This window comes from Protopterus annectens, chromosome 16.part0 (genome assembly GCF_019279795.1).
Source record: "Protopterus annectens isolate FY-2018-M chromosome 16.part0, PAN1.0, whole genome shotgun sequence".
Classification (NCBI taxonomy): Eukaryota; Metazoa; Chordata; order Ceratodontiformes; family Protopteridae; genus Protopterus; species Protopterus annectens.
Genome location: NC_056750.1, coordinates 88,326,193 through 88,350,491, shown reverse-complemented (window position 1 = coordinate 88,350,491; position 24,299 = coordinate 88,326,193).

Genomic DNA, 24,299 nt, shown 5'->3' with positions numbered 1-24,299 from the left:
TCATTAATTGCTGGATTCACAGTACTGTAATTTCACTGCTACATACCACTGGATTTGACCCCAGGACTGTGTGTGGCAAAATGCATTATTTTGAGTCACTACTACAGTGGACGTATTTGCAATATATATATATGCACACATACACACTGTAAAAATGTTTTTTACATTCATCAGTATGTGCATGGCTTTATAGGGATGCATTTCTGCACCAGGGTCCCAGTTGAACATGTACTTTGCCATAAATGCCTTAGCAGGTGTATTTCTACATGTTGCTGATAAAAAGGCATATTTACCTTCTATCACAGGCCTCACTTACATCCATTATCATGTATTTGGCTTTCTATTGGTGTAGTCTTGCACCAGAGTCCAAGGTACACTCCCATTTTTCAATTACTTTTAAATCACGTTTGAGTGGTGCAGTATGATGGGCAGCTCCGCTGAAAGGCGCTTAATGACTGTAACTGGAAATTACTGTGTTTTGTTTAAATCACTTGCTTTAATTAAGAGTTGTGTGGTGTGGCAGGTTAATGCCGTGGTCTGCAGGTGTGATGGTCTTGTGTTCAAAATATGGGACAGGTGTTTATTAGAATTTTAAAAACACATATATTAATATAGCTCCATTTAGCTGAATTTAATGCAAAAAGCAAATAAAGAAAAGAAAAAAGAGGAGATAGGAAAGTAGTAAAATGGGGTGCAAGCCAGGGGGAAAAACATGGTGAAAGCAGGTAGGGATGGATAGGAAGGGTGTAGGAAAGAACCATAGATATCCAATTCTTGTACAGCAACAACCATGCACTTTGACAGAATTTACATGACTCTCAACCCTAGGCACAGGTGTAAGGACAACATAACTGCATTGTCAATACAATTGGACCAAATTACTTGTGTCCAGTGGACACGTGTGTGAAATGGAGAGCTATGTATGGGATAATTTTTTTTTTTGGGACAGGTGCCTGTTTTTTTAAGGTGAGAGTGGATTGTTGGGGAAGGGAGATAGGTACATGTGGGAGAGGTAAGTTGTGTAGGTGATGATGCATTTACAGACAGACAAGATAGACAAGACAACAGACAAAGGTGGTGTGTAACACATGAGGGGGGTTAACATCTTGGATGGGGAGGCCCATGTGCCTCCACAAGGCAGCAGTGTGACTCACATCCCCCACCCTTGGGACTGTCAGCACTGCTCCATCACTGCCTCAGGATGGTAGTGGTGGTGGCTGGACACCTGGGCAAAGCTGCCCCACCAGGTTGGCCAACATGCCCTTGATCCAACACAGGTAGAGTTCAAAGCCATGGTACATAATCCTGTGCACCAAAACTGGCAACTAAGACTGGTTTACAATGCCCTCTTCATCACTGCTTCCAGAGTGGGGCACTGCCCCGTCCCATGGGGTGGAACTACCCGGCACTGCAGGTAGTGCAGAGGAAGCAGAGAGGGCACCACCAGTCTGTGCTATGGCTGGAGGAGGCAGGGTAGGCTGATCAGCCAGAACTGGCCTACCTTGACATACTGTGGTAAATGAGTTACAGCAATACGTTAAGGTTAGTAATAACCAAAGCATTGTTAGTATTAACAGAATGAAAAATCATTTTAATTAATCCAAATACATATTAATGTATATTATGTGTAATATAACATTAAATAACATAATAGTCAGTATAACAGCATGCCAGTAAGACTTAAAGCATAAGGCCAACAAAACAGTTAGTTTAGTAAAATATGTTTATATTGCATCATAATAAAACATAACGATAATAAATCACATTTTAATGAAATATAGTTAAACAAAATATGTTAATATTAAATCATAATAATAAATAGCAATAATAAATAAATGAAGATAAGGGGTGAGAGAGAGAGAAAAAACAAACCATTAGTGACATTGCAGATTATATCCCTGAGAACACTGATAATAAATACTTCTACTGGTGTGTAGTGTCAGTTTTGAGTACAGTGGCTACAATTCTCCTATAGCTGATGTAGTGCATACATACTTCTCAAGTTGTTAGCATGGGTCAGTATGGGCCAAGCAATAACAAATGCAGGTACACAACTACACAGAACACTTTCACATAATGTGGACTTGTATAACAACCAAGGTGCTCTGTAAGCAGATTTGGTAATGCATTGCATGCCAGGTAATCATTTTCTGGTAATCATGTGACAGCTGGGTTAAGCAGTTTTAATTACATTACGAGAAATCATGACACTTGAGAGGCATGTTTTTATACAGTAAGTAAACTAGACAGCTGTCATGCCTTAGTTGGCAGGCATGGGAAGAGAACCCAATAGCTGTGACTGCAGAGACATCTGCAAAAAATGTAACACTTGACTGCAGCAACTTAGTACAGACATGCGAGGTATACAGCCCTACCACAAATATTCAGACAGATTTAGCTACAAAAACACAATGTTGCTGAACACTTTATTGGTATTGCTGATAATTCTCTGTGAAATCTAAACACAATATCTGCTCATATCATGGGCTAACTCAACCATATACCTTTTGTTCTTGGAGTGGGAGAAAATGAGAGCATCATGTGACTGAAATTGGCCTGGAGACAACCTTGAAACATACCACGAGTTAAACAATACATGTTGCAGGACATTCATTTTTGCATTCTAGAGCTATTACAGTGTTTTAGAGAATGGGCAAACTGTACATCAGCACCCTGATTGGAGAAAGAATGTTCTCCAGCAAGGTATTAATGTACAAATAATGGGCTTACTGTACATCAGTACCCTGATTGGAGAGCGAGCGTTCTGCAGCAGGGTATTAATGTACAAGTAATGGGCTTACTGTACATCAGTACCCTGATTGGAGAACGAGCATTCCCCAGCAGGGTATTAATGTACAAGTAATGGGCTTACTGTATATCAGTACCCTGATTGGAAAATGAGCGTTCTCCAGCAGGGTATTAATGTACAAGTAATGAGCTTACTGTACATCAGTACCCTGATTGGAGAGCAAGCATTTTTCAGCAGGATATTAATGTACAAGTAATGGGCTTACTGTACATCAGTACCCTGATTGGGGAATGAGCGTTCTCCAGCATGGTATTAATTTACAAGTAATGGGCTTACTATACATCAGCACCCTGATTGGAGAAAGAATGTTCTCCAGTACGGTATTAATGTACAAGTAATGGGCTTACTGTACATCAGTACCCTGATTGGAGAGCGAGCGTTTTTCAGCAGGGTATTAATGTACATGTAATGGGCTTACTGTACATCAGTACCCTGATTGGAGAACGAGCCTTCCCCAGCAGAGTATTAATGTACAAGTAATGGGCTTACTGTACATCAGTACCCTGATTGGAAAATGAGCGTTCTCCAGCAGGGTATTAATGTACAAGTAATGGGCTTACTGTACATCAGTACCCTGATTGGAGAGCGAGCATTTTTCAGCAGGATATTAATGTACAAGTAATGGGCTTACTGTACATCAGTACCCTGATTGGGGAATGAGCGTTCTCCAGCAGGGTATTAATGTACAAGTAATGGGCTTACTGTACATCAGTACCCTGATTGGGGAATGAGCGTTCTCCAGCAGGGTATTAATTTACAAGTAATGGGCTTACTGTACATCAGCACCCTGATTGGAGAAAGAATGTTCTCCAGTACGGTATTAATGTACAAGTAATGGGCTAACTGTACATCAGTACCCTGATTGGAGAATGAGCATTCTCCAGTAGGGTATTAATGTACAAGTAATGGGCTTACTGTACATCAGTACCCTGATTGGAGAGCGAGCATTCTCCAGCAGGGTATTAATGTACAAGTAATGGGCTTACTGTACATCAGTACCCTGATTGGAGAGCGAGCGTTTTTCAGCAGGGTATTAATGTACACATAATGGGCTTACTGTACATCAGTATCCTGATTGGTGAATGAATGTTCTCCAGCAGGGTATTAATGTACAAGTAATGGGCTTACTGTACATCAGTACCCTGATTGGAGAGCGAGCGTTCTTCAGCAGGGTATTAATGTACAAGTAATGGGCTTACTGTACATCAGTACCCTGATTGGAGAGCGAGCGTTCTTCAGCAGGGTATTAATGTACAAGTAATGGGCTTACTGTACATTAGTACCCTGATTGGAGAACGAGCATTCCCCAGCAGGGTATTAAAGTACAAGTAGTGCTCGGAGAAAAATGAGTCCACTGCTTCATGGCAGCATATCAAGCTGCTGTGGAGCTCAGACTGCTAAAACAGTAATGGCTGACATTACTTTTATGCTCACTAAGCGGCGCTTTTGCTGTTTAGGGAGTGTAAAAAAAAAGTAAAACAGAAAGGTGTGTGTGTGTGTGTGTGTGTGTGTGTGTGTGTGTGTGTGTGTGTGTGTGTGTGTGTGTGTGCATCTAAGTATGTGTATGCATGTTCATTTTCTGTCTGCGTGCTTGAGTGAATGCATATATGAAAGCAGAGGAGACTGTGTGAGAGAGATTGAGAAAGATAGAGAGCGGTCTTCTGTGCGTGAATGCGTATATGAAAGCAGAAGTGACTTTGTGTGGGTGTGAAAGACACAGAGAGAGAGTGAGAGTGATCTTGTGTGAGTGAATGTGTGTATGAAAGCAGAAGTGACTGTGTATGAGACAGAGAATGAGCTGTCTGTAAAATTATTGTGTTTTACTTACTTATTTCTTTTTTTACTTATTTCTTGTTTTAAGTACTATATTTTTATATATATTTTTGATGTAAAATGCTTCGTCCAACACCATTATCATATACTACAGAAAGTTTGAAACATTAGGCGGAGGAGCTATTTTACATAAAACATATACAATTAAAATATAGTACTTAAAAAATAAGTAAGTTAAACAACAATTTTACATAGATCCCTTACTCTAAGTGCAATAATGCCCTCCAGGGTATGTATTAATGTGTAATGAATGCCCTTCCAGAGGTGCAGAGGCTTTCTACCCTCATAACCCTCCTGGGTAGGTGTTAATTGCACATTAACACACACCCTGTCTGGCATTATTCCTTACATACTTGACTCTAGTGAGAGTAGAACACACAAGCAAGGAATACAGCCGTACTGCAAAAATTTAGACAGATTTATTTAGGAATCGACATTGCTGCTTAACACTTTATTAGTATTGCTAATATATCTCTGTGAAATCCATAGACAATATCTCCTCATAACATGGGCTACCTCAACCATATACCTTTTGTTCCTGTAGTGGGAGAAAATGAGAGCATCATGTGACTGAAATTCACCTGGAAACAACCTTGAACCATACTATGTGACAGTAGAACACACATGCATGAAATACAGCCATACTGCATATAGGAATTAGCAATACTGCTTAACACTTTATTGGTATTGCTGATAATTCTTTGTTAAGTACACATACAGTATCTGTCCGTAGAGCACTGCAGTATTTTTTTTACTCTTTATTGCTTATTATTTCACAGTTAGCATAAAAAATCCATACTTACCACACTCACAGCACAACCTGGCCAGGCACCTAGCGTGGGACTGAAAATTGCAAGTCCTCTCAGCTGCAGATGTTAAGAGTTAAGCACACCATTATGCATACCAGTTTGGCATACAATATGCTTGCATTTTGGTAAAGCAGTGGAAAACATACTTGTGTATTTGTGGGGCATGCCCATCTCTTGCTTCTTGGACCCAGATGTCCAAGGTTCCCCTCTTTCTTCTCTTCAGGTCGTCTTAATGGTGATAACACTGCTCACTAGTGTGGAGGATACCAATAGCACTGGTAATTGTCCTGGCCACTGGGTCCCAGGCCACTGCCTTACATTCTGAGCTCTGGAAACCACCCTGCATCAGCCTGGGTTCATAATTCCATACCAGAGAACCAACAAAAATCCTGGACCAATGCATACTCATCTCTACACCTGAAAGCACAACCGTAGTTATAGTGAAGCTTAGCACTGCTCAAACAATAGCATCTGTTAGCATGTTTAAGCAGTGCTCAGCACAGCGCAGCACTGCCATATTTCACAAATTTGTTTTTAAAATGAAATACAAACATTAAATTAAATTACAGACATATTATGACTGCTACGGACTCAAACTCACGCTCTACTAAGCATTAGGCTGTAACTCTACCCATTTAGCTGCGTGGATATTATGAAAACGAGTATACCTTCATATATACTACTAGCCTGTCTGTTAGCGTTGATGAGCACCATGCCATGCCATGCAAACGCTCTTAAACAGACCCAGAAATAAATAATTAATTATATTTAGTTTCTATTTTTAAATGTCTGGCAGGTGTCGGCTATGCATGTATAAGCTCCACTCAGCTTTGCTGTGCTCTGTGCTGTGCAAATGGCAATTAAAAAAAAACTTAATTATGATAATTAATTCCATCCGGTTCTATTTTTAGATGTGTAGCAGGTGTCAGCTGTATACATGTGAGCTCTGCTTGGCATTGTTGTACTCTACCCCACGCTGCATAAACATACAGCAATTTCAAAAAAAATTACATTTACATAATGTAACTATTATAACAACAGACACATCATAAACATATATCACACATATAAGACACCTTCACAGCATTTCAACAAATTGGAGAATATTACAGGGAACATCACCCTCTACATAACATCTGACCAGGCATCCACAACCTTGGGTAGCTTCTATACTTCTCCCTACATGGATTCAATATCCCTGTTCCTATGCTCTTCCTTGGCAGCGTGCCATCATAATATGCATGGTGCACTGCCGAGGGGTAACTGTCGCCATATACATGGATACAGTAGGAGCAGACTCTACATGGTGCCTACACAGATTTTATTAAATCCTGGGGTGTGGTGTTTTTGTTTTTAGGTGTGTGTGTGTGTGTGTGTGTGTGTGTGTGTGTGTGTGTGTGTGTGTGTGTGTGTGTGTGTGTGTGTGTGAGTGTGTGTGTGTGTGTGTGTGTGTGTGTGCGTGTGTGCGTGCGTGCGTGTGTGCGTGTGTGTGTGTGTGCGTGTGTGTGCATGCTATAATTTTTAATGTTGTGCAACTCTCATTTATATATCTATTTATGTATGTGCATGCATATATATGTCCCTTTTGAGTTATCTACAATCACTACAGTGCAGAATGTGAACTTATGTTCAATGAACTCATTAAAGTTTTGAGCCAAATATTTTAAATGTAAATGTTTATAAATCTTTGGCTCATTTTTTAAATATAGCTCTCTCCTTTTACTTGTTTTGTTTGTTTGTATATTTATTTACTTATATTTGTTAACCAGGTTAGGACAGTGTCAACATGGAACTTTAAACCTGAATGAACTACAAGAAGCAGCTCTTTAACAGCTCAGTCCTTAATCCTCTGTGCTAACTTGCAATAACTTTCCAATACCCCCACATACCTCCAAATAACTGTTGATTCTCAGCCTTCCCAGCATCCCACGATTCTTCACTCTTCCACACTCCTCCACACTTGAAAAAACCTGAGAGACAGATTCTCAAGACTGGTCTTTTGCTTTCATTCCTCTTAAACTGATAGCCTGGAGAAAAATTGTGTAGTCAACAGTACTGTTGATATGTCTTATTAATTAATTAATTAATTAATTGATTGATTAATTTGTTCATTCATTTGTTTGTTTATGTTTTGTTGGCCACTTTGCCCCATAAGGCCAGCAGCCTCTTTTCAGGGGAGATATATGATGGTATACATACTGACAAGGGGAATTTGGCCAAGGTACTAGGGAAATTCCTCTAATCTTTTTGAAATATGGTGTTAGAGGGTACCAGGCCATGACAGTGAGTAATTCCAAGGAAGCAAACAAAAGTGGTGTACAAGGTACAGCAGAGATTGCAAGGTCATACTGGGAAACAGAACAGAAAGTGGAAGCTCAAATTTATCCTGCAACTTCCCTCCTGATAGTTCAAAGGAAATACCACATACCACAATCCCCCAATCATTACTGGGACTCGGGAGGTCAAAATATGTGAGGTCAACTCTAACAAGAAGTCCATAACTACCGCTGTCCCTTAAGGGTCCTAACTGGGTGCACTACTTTTTGGCATGGAAGCAAATGCTGATGGTTTATGACTGACTGAGTTTACACATGATTGAAAGCTGGGGGTTATCATTGACTCACTTGCAGACCCTAGCATTCTTCAGGAAGACCTTTTTCTGATTAACAAACGGTGCCAAAGCCATGGTCTTAAACATAATGTTAAGAAATACATAATCCTACCCTTTGGGAAATCAACCATCCAAGCTAATTACTATGTTGATGCTACAACCATAAGAGCCAACTGGTGGTCAGAGATCTGGGTACGCATGTTGACAGTAGCCTTACCTTTGGTTACCACTGTGGTGTGGAAGTCTTTTTATATTCTACAACTTATAAATAAGGGCATGGCATCTAGGTCCAAATATGTTATTATCCCACTGTACTCTGCCCTTATCAGACCAATCACAGAGTACAGTGCTCCATTTGTTATGTATCTGAACAGATATATGCAGCAACTAGAGTGACCTCAGAGGTTCATTACAAAAAGTTACAAAGTGCAACAAACCTGCTTTATGCAGAGGACCTTAAAGCCCTTTCCCTCTGCTCAGTCTCCTATAGATTGCTTAGGGGTGATCTTTGTCTGACTTATAAGACATCTGCAAACCCCACACTTATGAATCTCTTACATATTCATAAATCAAAGAGTATGAGAAATACAATGTTGAAGCTGAATTTTGCCTGTGGCTTAAACAGAACATGTTGGGCAGACAGATATGTGACACAAAGATTGCCCTTTGTATAGAACAGGATTCCCATCCATGTGAAGCTGAGTTCATCTATTACCCAGTTTAAACACAACCTAGACTAGTGAATGGGGAATAGGAAATTTACACCGGGTCTGGAACCCTTGTCCCTTATGGACAGAGGTAGCTTATAAATGACCCATTTGGATGCAGGACATCCTGGAACCCTTGTCCCTTATGGAGAGAGGTAGCTTATAAATGCCCCATTTGGATACAGGACATCCTGGAACCCTTGTCCCTTATGGACAGAGGTAGCTTATAAATGCCCCATTTGGATACAGGACATCCTGGAACCCTTGTCCCTTATGGACAGAGGTAGTTTATAAATGCCCCATTTGGATACAGGACATCCTGGAACCCTTGTCCCTTATGGACAGAGGTAGTTTATAAATGCCCCATTTGGATGCAGGACATCCTGGAACCCTTGTCCCTTATGGACAGAGGTTGCTTATAAATGCCCCATTCCCTCTCACCAGGTTGAATAAGGAGAAAATTACAGTGTCTGAAATTCTCCAAGTGCAACTAACACTAGGTAAGACTGCAATCCAAATTGTAGCTTGCTACAGATCCCCCACCATACCCCAAGATTCTCACTACACCTTTCTAAACATACTGGAAAATATTAAGATAGAACCAAACACCCTAATAATGGATGATTTTAACTACCCTGCCATTAACTGGGAAAACTACTCATGTCCCAACACCTTTGCACAACAGTTCTTGGAATTCATAAATTCCAATGCCCTGGATCAACTAATCCATAGTCCCACCAGGGGCTCCAATATCCTAGACCTGGTCATTACCAACATGGGAAATCAATGCTCCATACCTATGGTCACCCCCTTTTTAGTCAGGTCTGACCATAAGCTAATCACCCTTAACATCCACATCCCACCCCACCCCCAGTAAAGAAACCACCATAAAAAACTTCTCCAAAGCCAACTTCATGCTACTCAAGTCAGAAGTGACAAACTTCATAACACCCATGCAGATGGCAACTGAAAGTTCAACTGCTGAATCCTACACTAAGGCACTGTACGAGCACATCCACTCATGCATGAATCGTGCCATCCCAAATAGAACCAAAATGCTCTCATCCAAAAAGGAAGCCAATCTGGTGGTCCCCTGCCATAAACAAACTTTACAACAAAAGGAAGAAACTTTTGCAGAAAAGAGGAAAATCCCAGGATGCAAAAAACTCCTTTACTAGCCTCAGTAAGAAACTGAGATGCCTCATAAAATCCTCCAAAGCTAGTTATGAAAATAAAATTGCCAAAGATTCCAAAGACAACCACAAAACATTCTATAACTATGTCAAGAATCTAAATGGCAATGCTCAGATCTGCTCTGAGCTAAAACAGAATGGCATTAAATATACTGATCCAAAGGATATTGCCAATATCCTGGCAGATCAATTCAGTGCCAACTTCACCCCCCTCTCACCCCCTAAATGGCCCATCTCAATACCAGAAGATTGCCAAATTCCAGTAATAACGGTCACACAGGTACAAAACGCACTCTCTAAAGCCAAGAATACAGCATCCATGGGACCAGATGACATTCCGGGCTGTGTACTACATGAACTACAATATGAACTGGCACCTCACCTAAGTGTCATGTTTAATCATAGCCTCACCTCAGGTTTCATGCCCACTGAGTGGTGCAGAGCTACAGTTATCCCAATCCACAAGGGGGGATCCACCTTGGATCCTGGAAACTACCGTCCCATCAGTCTGACAAGCCTTATCTGCAAGGCCATGGAGCGTATTATCATGGAACTTATAAACAAAGACATTGGCAACCTTCAAACACTGGACCCCACCCAGTTTGGTTTTGTGAAGGGCCGATCTTGTCTCCTGAACCTGATTGACTTCTTTGAATCAGTCTCCAGAGCCATGGACAAGGGTAAAGTGGTCCACACAGCCTATCTAGACCTTGCCAAGGCCTTTGATACCATCCCCCACTCTGGAATCATAGATAAACTTACTAAGTTGGGCATTAATCCCTATGTCACCCAATGGGTTGCTAAATGGCTTACTGATAGAACCCACACTGTAAAAGTAGCCAACTCCAAATCCAGCTCCAGACAAGTGACAAGTGGAGTACCTCAGGGTTCAGTCCTGGGGCCGCTCTTGTTTGGCATCTACTTCTCTGAAGTACAGGTCAACACTAAGGGACTCTGGCTAACAAAGTTTGCAGATGACTGCAAACTGGGAGCCATTATTGAATCCCCAAATGATGTGGATACTCTACAAAAGGGCCTTACAGAAACAGACGCTTGGTGCCAAAGCCATGGGCTCAAGCTCAATGCCAAGAAATGTATTGTTATCCCCTTTGGGAAAAACATGTATCCACGAATTACCATATAGGTGGCAGTACACTAAACACAGAAAGTGTGATAAGAGACTTAGGGACACAGGTGGACAGTGGTCTCACCTTCAATAACCACATCACCACAACAGTCAGGAAATCCTTCTATGTGGCGCACTTCATCACGAAGGGCTTTTCATCCAGAAAAAAGGAGGTCATTGTCCCACTGTACTAATCCCTCATTAGACCCATTATAGAATACAACGCCCCATTTGGTATGTACCTCTCAAGACATCTGCAACAACTGGAAAGGCCTCAGAAATACCTCACTAAAAGAATCACAGCCTTAAAGCAGATGCCCTACGCTGACCGCCTTAAAAAACTCCAGCTATACTCTGCCACATATCGTCTACTCAGAGGCGATCTCTGCTTAACATACAAGGCCATGTCAAACCCAGAGCTGTTGGACATGCTACACTTAAAGAAATCCCAATCCCTCAGAGCTACACACTCCAGGGATCTAAACCTTGTCATCACAATAAACAAAACATGCTGGAGAGATAGGTTCCTGACCCAGAGACTCCCCAGACTCTGGAATAGATTGCCCATACATGTCAAGCAGAGTGCCTCTTTGGACCTCTTCAGGAGGAACCTTGATGATTGGATGGGAGAAAGGAAATTCACCCCAGTGATCACATCAGTCACCCTGCTAGACAGGGGTCCAGGAAAGTAAATAATGTGGGAAGAAATAGCCAGGGAATTGTTATGGCTAGGCTTGTATAGGCCCTAGGGCTGATAGCCTAGTACCAACCTATGAACCTATGAACCTATGGATGCAGGACATCCTGGAACCCTTGTCCCTTATGGACAGAGGTAGTTTATAAATGCCCCATTTGGATGCAGAGGTAGCTTATAAATGCCCCATTTGGATACAAATGCCCCATTTGGATACAGGACATCCTGGAACCCTTGTCCCTTATGGACAGAGGTAGTTTATAAATGCCCCATTTGGATGCAGGACATCCTGGAACCATTGTCTCTTATGGACAGAGGTAGCTTATAAATGCCCCATTTGGATGCAGGACATCCTGGAACCATTGTCCCTTATGGACAGAGGTAGTTTATAAATGCCCCATTTGGATGCAGGACATCCTGGAACCCTTGTCCCTTATGGACAGAGGTAGTTTATAAATGCCCCATTTGGATGCAGGACATCCTGGAACCCTTGTCCCTTATGGACAGAGGTAGTTTATAAATGCCCCATTTGGATGCAGGACATCCTGGAACCCTTGTCCCTTATGGACAGAGGTAGTTTATAAATGCCCCATTTGGATGCAGGACATCCTGGAACCCTTGTCCCTTATGGACAGAGGTAGTTTATAAATGCCCCATTTGGATGCAGGACATCCTGGAACCCTTGTCCCTTATGGACAGAGGTAGTTTATAAATGCCCCATTTGGATGCAGGACATCCTGGAACCCTTGTCCCTTATGGACAGAGGTAGTTTATAAATGCCCCATTTGGATGCAGGACATCCTGGAACCCTTGTCCCTTATGGACAGAGGTAGTTTATAAATGCCCCATTTGGATGCAGGACATCCTGGAACCCTTGTCCCTTATGGACAGAGGTAGTTTATAAATGCCCCATTTGGATGCAGGACATCCTGGAACCCTTGTCCCTTATGGACAGAGGTAGTTTATAAATGCCCCATTTGGATGCAGGACATCCTGGAACCCTTGTCCCTTATGGACAGAGGTAGTTTATAAATGCCCCATTTGGATGCAGGACATCCTGGAACCCTTGTCCCTTATGGACAGAGGTAGTTTATAAATGCCCCATTTGGATGCAGGACATCCTGGAACCCTTGTCCCTTATGGACAGAGGTAGTTTATAAATGCCCCATTTGGATGCAGGACATCCTGGAACCCTTGTCCCTTATGGACAGAGGTAGTTTATAAATGCCCCATTTGGATGCAGGACATCCTGGAACCCTTGTCCCTTATGGACAGAGGTAGTTTATAAATGCCCCATTTGGATGCAGGACATCCTGGAACCCTTGTCCCTTATGGACAGAGGTAGTTTATAAATGCCCCATTTGGATGCAGGACATCCTGGAACCCTTGTCCCTTATGGACAGAGGTAGCTTATAAATGCCCCATTTGGATGCAGGACATCATTATTCTTTTTGAAAAACTTAGCCAGGCTTAGAAAGGCCCGCCCCAGCTGTTAGCCTAGTAACAATCTATGATTCTACAAGCCTATATGATCAAGTCCTTTTGTTTTGGAAGATTAATTGGATAATGACATTCCTGTTAAACTAATAGAGGAGAAAGAACCACTGCTAAGTCAGAAATATCCTGGGCTAATACCATTGAAAGATGTGTGGTACAGCTTGACCTGGCCAAAGTCTTCAACACCATTCCCCAGAATGGCATCATTGAAAAGCTAAATGTTTTAAAAGTTGATCCATATGTGGTCATATGGACAGCAAACTGGTTGAAAGACAGAACCCACACAGCATGAGCTGCAGGTGCCTTATCAGAAGGTAAGAAAGTGACCAGCAGTATCCCTCAGTGTGATTTTCCTCAGTATGATGGCCCTCAGACTAGGACCTCTTTTTATTGGTATTTGATTCTCATATCTTCAAGTGAAGAACCAACACCTCTAGCTAAAAATATCTGTAGATGACTGCAAACTTGGGATTGTTTTTAAGTCACCCTATGACACTCAAACACTCCAGAATGATTGATGCACTGAAAAAGAGCTCAAACTAAATTCTAAAATGTTTAGTATCATCACATTTGGTAGACAATCCCTCCACTCATCATACTGTATATGCAACACACCACAACACCACAACAAAGCCAACAAAGTAACAATGTAGTGATGGAACTAGATACTCGGGTCATACCTCTCAACCTGCAGATACTAAACATAGGTACAAAGGCCCTTGAAAGTAGGTTCACCCAGACAAAAATCTGGACTTCTAATTAGCATAAAATATGAATGTCAAATAGCACATAACTCCTCCCACTTTTGGTAGTGATGTGGAATACTACCGAGAAACATATTTAAAAACAGAGAGTTTCATAAACAATGGAAAAAATAAGCACACTATCAAAAGGACAATGTAAAATCTGTAGATATCAACAACTTGGATTGCAAAATTCCACCTTACTAGGTCAATTATTTTTACTACTGAAAAAGAAAGGTGTAGAATGTGTGTCCTCCTTCCTTAAATTATTGGCTCCACTGATACATTGGTCATGTAGTGTGTTTTTTTTGTGTACTAGACAGTTTCAAAGATTATGTGTGATGTGAGGGGGATTCAAAATCTTGGTGAGTGAAATAAATCAAGCAAAAAAAAGGACACACCTCCAAAAATAGATCATACACAAAGTAAATTAGGTCTGAAAATAAGTACATTCCTCCAAAACAGGAACAGTCGAGAGTTCTGACTTGGGATGATAACTCCCTCTCTTTTGACAATCACGTGACAAAGGTTGTTAGGAAATCCATTCATTTAGCTTAAAGAGGTAATCACTGCCTTATAGTCATTATTGATCAGGCAAGCTTTCAAGTACAATGCCTCCTTCAGGATATATCTCTGAACTTATCAGACAATCAGAAAGACCTCGAAGAACAACCTTCAGGATATGTCTCTGAACTTATCAAACAATCAGAAAGACCTCAAAGAACAGCCTTCAGGATATGTCCCTGAATTTATCAAACAATCAGAAGGACCTCAAAGAACAGCCTTTATGATATGTCTCTGAACTTATCAAACAATCAGAAAGACCTCAAAGATCAGCTAGAATTAATAGATTGACTATTATCAATTAATGAGTGTTCATGCCAGCAATGTTATCTTTTTTAAATTACATTTTGTTTAAAAGAGAATAGTTCTGATAAAGATCATATGTTCAATGAAAGTGCTTACATTTTTGTTTGCACAACAATAAGTAGTCATTTTGTGAGTACTGGTGTGGTTTCTGGCATATTATCCTTCATTCATAAAAAACAGTGTATGATACAATGATATATGGGTGTACTACAAGTGCTCTTGTGTTAGTAGTTCATGACACACTTGCTCACTGCCAGTTGCTCTAACTGGAAATTATCCTAACTGCCACTTCCCATATCTTGGTGTATTACCTAGGCTCAACACCACCCAATCCTACTGAACTATATTGACCTACCAAAACCCTAACTCTAACTCCAAAATTTTCACCTGGTCCTTAACCCTAACCAAAAACAAAAAACTCCCCTCCCCTCTCATCCCCAACCTTAATGTTCCTGATCATTCCCTAACCCTAAAACTCTATTGCCCCTCCCTGCACAACTAAAGCCCTTAATTGCTCACTAACCCAAAACTTCCACTTTTTCTCCATAACCTTAAACTCTCTTCCCATTCCCTAAACCTAAAACTCCTTTTTTGCTTCCTAAACCTAAAGTCCGTGATCATACCCTAACTCTAAACTCCCCTCCTGCTTCATAAATCTAAATACCCCTACTGATCATTGCCTAAAACCCTAATCTTAGCTCCCACCCCTTCCACTCCCACCCCAAGGCAGCTGCACAACCTTGTTCAAACTCTGCTACTTTATTCAGGTGAGGTGTGTCAGCTCCACTCTCTCCCCACAGCTGTCACACCTCACCTGAACCTGTACTAGATTTTGAGTGTGAAAGGCAAGCTACAAGGTGCCAGAGTCTGTGGCTGTGAGGTAATATTTGAACACCTGGGACTAGGTGCTACAAGATGCCCAAGTCCTTGGCTGTAAGATAATTGCATTTGAGTGCATGGCACTAAAGGCTTCAAGATGTTAACTTTATGGAGATTTGCAAAAGTGTTTTGGAAAGGAGTGAGAATGGAAATCAGATCAGAAGCAGACACAAACATGTGACAACAGAACAAGTCAAAAATGGAAAACCCAAAATTATTGTGGCAAGTACAGAGAACTACTGCACAGCCACACGTTGAGCAACATTTGATGCATAAATGGCTAAGGAGAGGTACATTTATACCCAGAGATGAAAGGTTAGTAATGGCAGCTCAAGACAGAAGGGTATGTACATATTAGTTTTACAAAGTCTATAGAGCAAGTGGGAGATACAGACAAATGTAGGTTCTGTTTCACAGAACTAGAAGTTGTTGCACATCTTTTTGCTTGTTGTAATGGTCTCAGGTCTGTCCTCATGATTTCAGGTCTGTATACTGAAACACACAATAATATGACAAAACTTTGCATTGTGGATTGTGAAAGGACTACAATATACAGGTAGCTGAGACACATGGGAAATATGAACCACAAAGGCTTACCAAAAATAAAGAAGTTCAGATCATATGAGATTATCCAATACCAACAGCCCACAGTCAAAAAAGTAGAAACAAGAAAAACAAATACAATAATCAAAGAACAAAAGGACAAAAGTAGCAATTATCACATAAATAGCTACAGAGGGAGATTATTGAGCTTTGCATACTGGCAGACACAAAGTAATAAAATATCAGGACATGTAAGCAAAAGGCAGATAATCTGGAGTAAAGACACCCAGAAAGCCCCAACAGTATTAGAAGCAACAGGGCTAATAAAGATAATTTTCAGGCATGCTTAATATGTTTCCAGTATAGATAACTCCATATGAACTGCAGAAGGAGGTAATTCTGGCTATATTGTGGAAGTAAAAATAAACATTCTTGACAAACATTAAAGGCTGCAGGAATACTAATTGTATGAACATTAAATGTCCTCTTATTTAGGAGTGGCATCCATTCCTGTCAACCCTAAGCATATAGAGAAATTAAAAAAAAAATAGACAATGAAAATACTGATTAAGATCCTTTAAGGTAGCACAGTGACTCAGACATTCAAGTTTCTCTCTCACACCTGTGTGTGGCCTGGCCCAAGGTTAGTGTCTTTGTAAAGTGTGCATGTTCATTCCATCTCTATTTGCTTTTTCTATGGGCACTGAAGTCTTATGTTAGAAACATGCTGGTTAGTTTACTAATTTAAACTCTCCATATATGTTATATAGTTATATTATCTTTGCCCTCGACCTATTGGTCCATGCCAATTTCATAAAAAAATATGTAAAATACCACTTTACTTGGTTAACAGATGTATTCAAATTATTTTGTAAAATTCAGTTTTTCCTAAGCAAATTTGAAGTGTAAGTCTATTTTATTGAACAAACCAATTCTAAATCTTTCACTTTTTTGAATATAATGAATATATGTGAAATCTTTCTTCTTATTAATAGGCCTTCAGGTCTGTCTGCAGTGAAAATTGTCTCCCAGGTTACAGGATGGCTCCCCAAAGAGGAAAACCTACCTGCTGTTTCATCTGTGTCTCATGTGCTGAAGGTGAAATTTCTAATCAGAGTAGTAAGTCAGGTATCTTAACTTAAAATTAGATAACATTTTCAATGTTTGGAATTGTAAAATAAAAATGTATTTGTTTACTTGTAAGTAACTATACATGTACACATGCAAACATCTATCCATTTTCTAAACCATTTGCCCTGGTAAGGATTGCAACTTAATTTAGCTGAGCAGCCAAGAACAGACTTCCTTATCTTCAGGAACACTTACAATTTGTCCTGTGGGATCAGTAGTTATCCCAAGGGAAGCTGAGAGATATAATCCCTCCAGTGCACCCTGGGTCTGACTTGGGGCCTGGCATCAGGTACAAATCCAGTGGCCAAAATATCTCAGTTGATTCCTCTCAACCCAGAAGAGCAATGACTGTAGTCTGAGAGCCTCCCTAAATGCTAAACCTCTCATTGTTTTGCAGAGAGTGAGCCCTACAATACAACCTCATTTCTGCCACTTGTGTATGCAGTCTCCTTTCCACACTCATTATCCAAGATTGTCACCACCATGAGTACTGATGGGGATTAAATTAACATCCTCATAGATTGTCATGTAACCTAAAAGCTTTACTCTTCCTCTCACTTGTATCAGCACCACATTTAAGTACAGTGCCTGCAGTACTGCCACATTTGCACCTCATGGCCACCATATTTGGGTCTACTTTATTTAAATGAAAATGCGTTACGTTGAATACCACTCCATCTACACATATACACCGAACCACAAAATAATCGAATGCACAAAACTGTGAAATTATCACGAAATTCGAAATGTTGAAGTGTTTTGATTGGCCTTTCTGAGCTACAGATCCATAAGGTAAGCATGTGATAGTTACGGACAGTAGGATTAGGATTAGGGTGCGGGTTAAGGTAAGTGCATAGATAAGTAATGTAAGATGGGTAATGTATTTAACATTTAGTGTGGAGTTTAAAGTAGGGGTTTGGTTAGTGTATGTGTGTGGTTTATTTATTTTGTTTGGGTATAGCTCCGTAGGGTAAGTGTGCGGTAGTTACGGACCATAAGGTTAGGGAGGGCTTAAGGATAGTGCATAGATAGAGGTGTATGTAGTGTTTAGTTTAGGGTATTGGTTGGTGTATGTTTGTGGTTTATTTATTTTGTTTGGGTGGATAGTATGTTTCGGGCGGTGGGGTTGGCCAAGTATGACAATTCGGTATTTAGAGTTTTGCAGTTTCGTGCATTCGATTATTTTGCAATTCAGTGTATATGTGTCGATGGAGTAGCATTCGACATACCGTGTTTTCATTTAAATAAAGTAGACCCCCATATTTAGGTATAGTGCCTGCAGTACTGTCACCATTGTACATCATCAGCACCACATTGAGGTACAGAGCCTGCAGTACTGTCACTATTGTACCCCATCAGCACACCATGTAGGTAGAGTGCATGCAGTACAGCCATTATTGTACTCCATCAGCACCATATTTAGGTACAGTTCCTGTGGTGATGGTGCTGTGGTAGCGTTGTCGCCTCACAGTAAGACGTCCTGTTCGATTCTCAGCTAGAGCGTCTTCTGTGTAGAGACATGCATGAATGGGCGTACCTTCATTGAAGGTTGTGCATCAGGGCTGGCAACTCAGCATGTAAAAATCTACTGCCAATCATTAGCAGACCGAAGATCCACTGTGGTGAACCCTAACCGGGAAAAGCCGAAAGACACAACAACAACAACCTGCAGTACTGCCACTAATATACCCCATCAGCACCACATTTAGATACAGTGCCTGCAGTATTGCCACTATTGTACCCCATCAGCACCACATTTAGGTACAGTACATGCAGTACTGCCACAATTACACTCCATCAGCACCACATTTAGATACAGTGCCTGCAGTACTGCCACTATTGTACCACGTCAGCACCACATTTAGGTACAGTCTCTGCAGTACTGCCACTATTCTACTATATCAGCACTGCATTTAGGTACGGTGCCTGCAGTACTGCCACTATTGTACCCCATCAGCACCACATTTAGGTACAGTACATGCAGTACTGCCACAATTACACCCCATCTGCACCACATTTAGGTACAGTCTCTGCAGTCACTATTCTACTATATCAGCACTGTATTTAGGTACAGTGCCTGCAGTACTGTCACTATTGTACCCCATCAGCACCACATTTAGGTACAGTCTCTGCAGTACTACCACTATTCTACTATATCAGCACTGCATTTAGGTATGGTGCCTGCAGTACTGCCACTATTGTACCCCATCAGCACCACATTTAGGTACAGTACATGCAGTACTGCTACAATTACACCGCATCTGCACCACATTTAGGTACAGTCTCTGCAGTCACTATTCTACTATATCAGCACTGTATTTAGGTACAGTGCCTGCATTACTGTCACTATTGTACCCCATCAGCACCACACTTAGGTACAGCCTCTGCTGTATTGCCACTATTCTACTATATCAGCACTGCATTTAGGTAGAGTGCCTGCAGTACTGCCACTATTGTACCACATCAGCACCACAGTTAGGTACAGTCTCTGCACTTCTGCCACTATTCTACTATACAAGCATTGAATTTAGGTACATTGCATGCAGTACTGCCACTATTGTACCACATCAGCACCATATTTAGGTACAGTACATGCAGTACTGCCACTATTGTACCCCATCGGCACCACATTTAGGTACAGTGCCTGCAGTACTGCCATTATTGTACCACATCAGCACCACAGTTAGGTACAGTCTCTGCAGTTCTGCCACTATTCTACTATACAAGCACTGAATTTAGGTACAGTGCATGCAGTACTGCCGCTATTGTACCACATCAGCACCATATTTAGGTACAGTACATGCAGTACTGCCACTATTGTACCCCATCAGCACCACATTTAGGTACAGTGCCTGCAGTACTGCTATTATTGTACCACATCAGCACCACAGTTAGGTACAGTGGCTGCAGTACTGCCACTATAGTACCCCATCAGCACCACATTGAGGTACAGTCCTTGTAATATTGTCACTATTGTACCCCATCAGCACCACAGTTAGGTACAGTGCCTGCAGTACTACCACTATTGCACCCCATCAGCACTGCACTGAGGTACAGAGCCTGCATTTCTGCTGCTAATGTACCCCATCAGCAACACATGTAGGTATAGTGCCTGCAGTACTGCCACTATTGTACCTCATCAGCATCACATTTAGATACAGTACCTGCAGTACTGCAACTATTGCACCCTTTGTACTCATTGACTGGTTCTCTAGCTTCACTTGTGAACATGTCTCACTGATATTTAATATCTTCTACATATAGTAGTTGCCCACCTTTCATCTGCTGTGTGTATTTCACTTCTTTTGGGGTGAATACCATGACTTATTTGTGATGAATGGGTATATAAATCTGTTACAACTGTAAATAACCTATATGTAAGATATAGTGGCTACTGTTTCTTGACCTGCACTACTGAAAGCACATAATATGCAAAGGGCCATTTGGCTTTAATATCATATAGTAAATTTAAACTGCTGCCATAAATAATAGGCAACACCTGCTGCTCCAAAAGCCTGCAAGGCCAAGCTATGGTTACTCACCTCCATAGGATCTTACCCACTTGATCTTAATCCAATGCCTTCAGGTGGTATCTTAAAAAAGTAACTGAAACTAGACAAATGTATTTTATATATATTTACGCGTGCACACACACACACACACACACACACACACACACACACACACACACACACACACACACACACACACACACACACGCACACACGCACACACACACACACACACACACACACACACACACACACACACATAAATAAATGAGCATACACAAACACACACCTGTACACACATAATTTCAAGGAACACTCTTCTGATCAAGGGACACTGAATTTTAAACTCACCAAATATGTGGACATTGGAAAACTAAAGTCAGTTTTAATATTAAACAGTGTTGATGCATTTCCACTGAAATCTGTTGCATATTTTTTACAGTTTATTTTTGCATTCCGTGCATTTTACATGCTGCAAGCTTTACTCAAAGCAACAAACTTTTTTATGAAAAATTACATTTAACTCAATTTAATATAGAATGTCTTTATTTCCCCTCCATGTGCTATCCATCTGACCACATTCTTCTCTTTATTGTTCTGGATGCTCCTAACATAGTGCCACTAGGCCAGGTCTCTTGGCATAATGGGATAAAGCTCTGACTATCTCCCAGGTGACCAAAGTTTTATTCATGGATTAGACTGGAACTGGGGAGGGAAGGAGTGGAGAGAAGAGATGTGTCTTTACCAGCTTATCTGTCCTTAGGGGTGAGTGTGAGAGTACATGTTCAGGGTGCATGTTCCTGTGGTTGAACCCACAGCACAGACATAATACCTACAGGAGTGCTGGCTTCAAGTGGGGCAGGACTATCCTGGGGGGGTAACATAATTCATGGAAGTGAGTGACATACCCTTGCTGATGCCCATTGCATTCTGAACCCTGAGTAAGTTACTGGGCATACACAGCAGCTTTAGGGATACATAAAAATGATGAGCCACTGATGGGTGCCTAAATGAAGACCCCCTTTCATTTATCTGTCAGCCTAGTCAAATTAATTCCCAAGTGTCTTAGAGAAACCCAACCCTCCCTTCTAGAATTGACCATCAATGACTTAATGCAGTATTTGTGAAAGTTTTACTGAAAGACAATCGTACAATTCACTCAGACTGATACAGCAGCATTTAGATGTGTTGACCCTCACCACAATTGCTTTGCACTTAGAGTAAAACATTGTAATTAATGCTAGAGATCACAATCAGTTGAGTCTAAGAGGGCATCCTCTACAAATGAAAATGTAACCCTTAGGTCTCCAAACTAAATACTTTTCAGATGTCTGTGCATTGATATCTAGTCCCATAAAAGGAAGTACAGGAGGGTAGTTAAGAATCATCCTTGCTAAAGTCCTATGTCCACTTTGAATACTTTTGACTTAACACCATAAATTCTGACAATTATCTGTCTTCAAAAGCATAGACTGAATGTACGCAGCAGTGATACTATGATGCTGTATATTGTAGCAGTATTTCTCACATGACATCCAACATGCAGCAGTGACAATGTGATGCTGTATTGTAGCAGTACCTCCCACATGACATCCCATGTACAGCAGTGACACTGTGATGCTGTATTGTAGCAGTACCTCCACATGACATCCCATGTGCAGCAGTGGCACTGTGATGCTGTATTGTAGCTATACCTCTCACATGACATCTCATGTGCAGCAGTGGCATTGTGATGCTGTATTATAGCAGTACCTCTCACATGACATTGCATGTGCAGCAGTGGTACCGGGATGCTGTATTGTATCAGTACCTCTCACATGACATCCCATGTGCAGTAGTGGTACTATGATGCTGTATTGTAGCAGTATCTCTCACATGACATCCCATGAGCAGCAGTGGCACTGTGAGGCTGTATTGTAGTAGTACCTCTTACATGACATCCCATGTGCTGCAGTGGCACTGTGATACTGTATTGTAGCAGTACCTCTCACATGACATCCTATGTGCAGCAGTGGTGCTGTGATGTTGTATTGTAGCACCAACTCCCACATGACATCCTATGTGCAGCAGTGGCACTGTGATGCTGTATTGTAGCAGTACCTTCCACATGACATCCCATGTGCAGCAGTCCACTGTGATGCTGTACTGCAGCAGTACCTCTCACATGACATCCCATGTGCAGCAGTGGCACTGTGATGCTGTATTGTAGCAGTACCTCCCACATGACATCTCATGTGCAGCAGTGGCAATGTGATGCTATATTGTAGCAGCACCTCTCACATGACATCCAATGTGCAGTAGTGGTACTATGATGCTGTATTGTAGCAGTATCTCTCACATGACATCCCATGAGCAGCAGTGGCACTGTGAGGCTGTATTGTAGTAGTACCTCTTACATAACATCCCATGTGCTGCAGTAGCACTGTGATGCTGTATTGTAGCAGTACCTCTCACATGACATCCTATGTGCAGCAGTGGTGCTGTGATGTTGTATTGTAGCACCAACTCCCACATGGCATCCCATGTGCAGCAGTGGCACTGTGATACTGTATTGTAGCAGTACCTCTCACATGACATCTCATGTGCAGCAGTGACCCTGTGATACTGTATTATAGCAATAACTCCCACATGACATCCTATGTACAGCAGTGGCACTGCAATGCTGTATTGTAGCAATACCTCCCAAATGACATCCCATGTACAGCAGTGGCACTGTGATGCTGTATTGTAGTAGTACCTCTCACATGACATCCCATGTATAGCAGTGGCACTGTGATGCTGTATTGTAGCAGTACCTCTCACATGACATCCAATGTGCAGCAGTGACAATGTGATGCTGTATTGTAGCAGTACCTCCCACATGACATCCCATGTACAGCAGTGACACTGTGATGATGTATTGTAGCAGTACCTCCCCATGACATCCCATGTGCAGCAGTGGAATTGTGATGCTGTATTGTAGCAGTACCTCCCACATGACATCTCATGTGCAGCAGTGACACTGTGATACTGTATTGTAGCAGTACCTCCCACATGACATCCAATGTGCAGCAGTGGCACTGTGATGCTGTATTGTAGCAGTACCCCCACATGACATCTAATGTGCAGCAGTGGTACTGTAATGCTGTATTGTAGCAGTATTTCTCACATGACATCCGACGTGCAGCAGTGACAATGTGATGCTGTATTGTAGCAGTACCTCCCACATGACATCCCATGTGCAGCAGTGACAATGTGAAGCTGTATTGTAGCAGTAACTCTCACATAAAATCCCATGAGCAGCAGTGGCACTGTGATTCTGTACTGTAGCAGTACCTCTTACATGTCATTCCATGTGCTGCA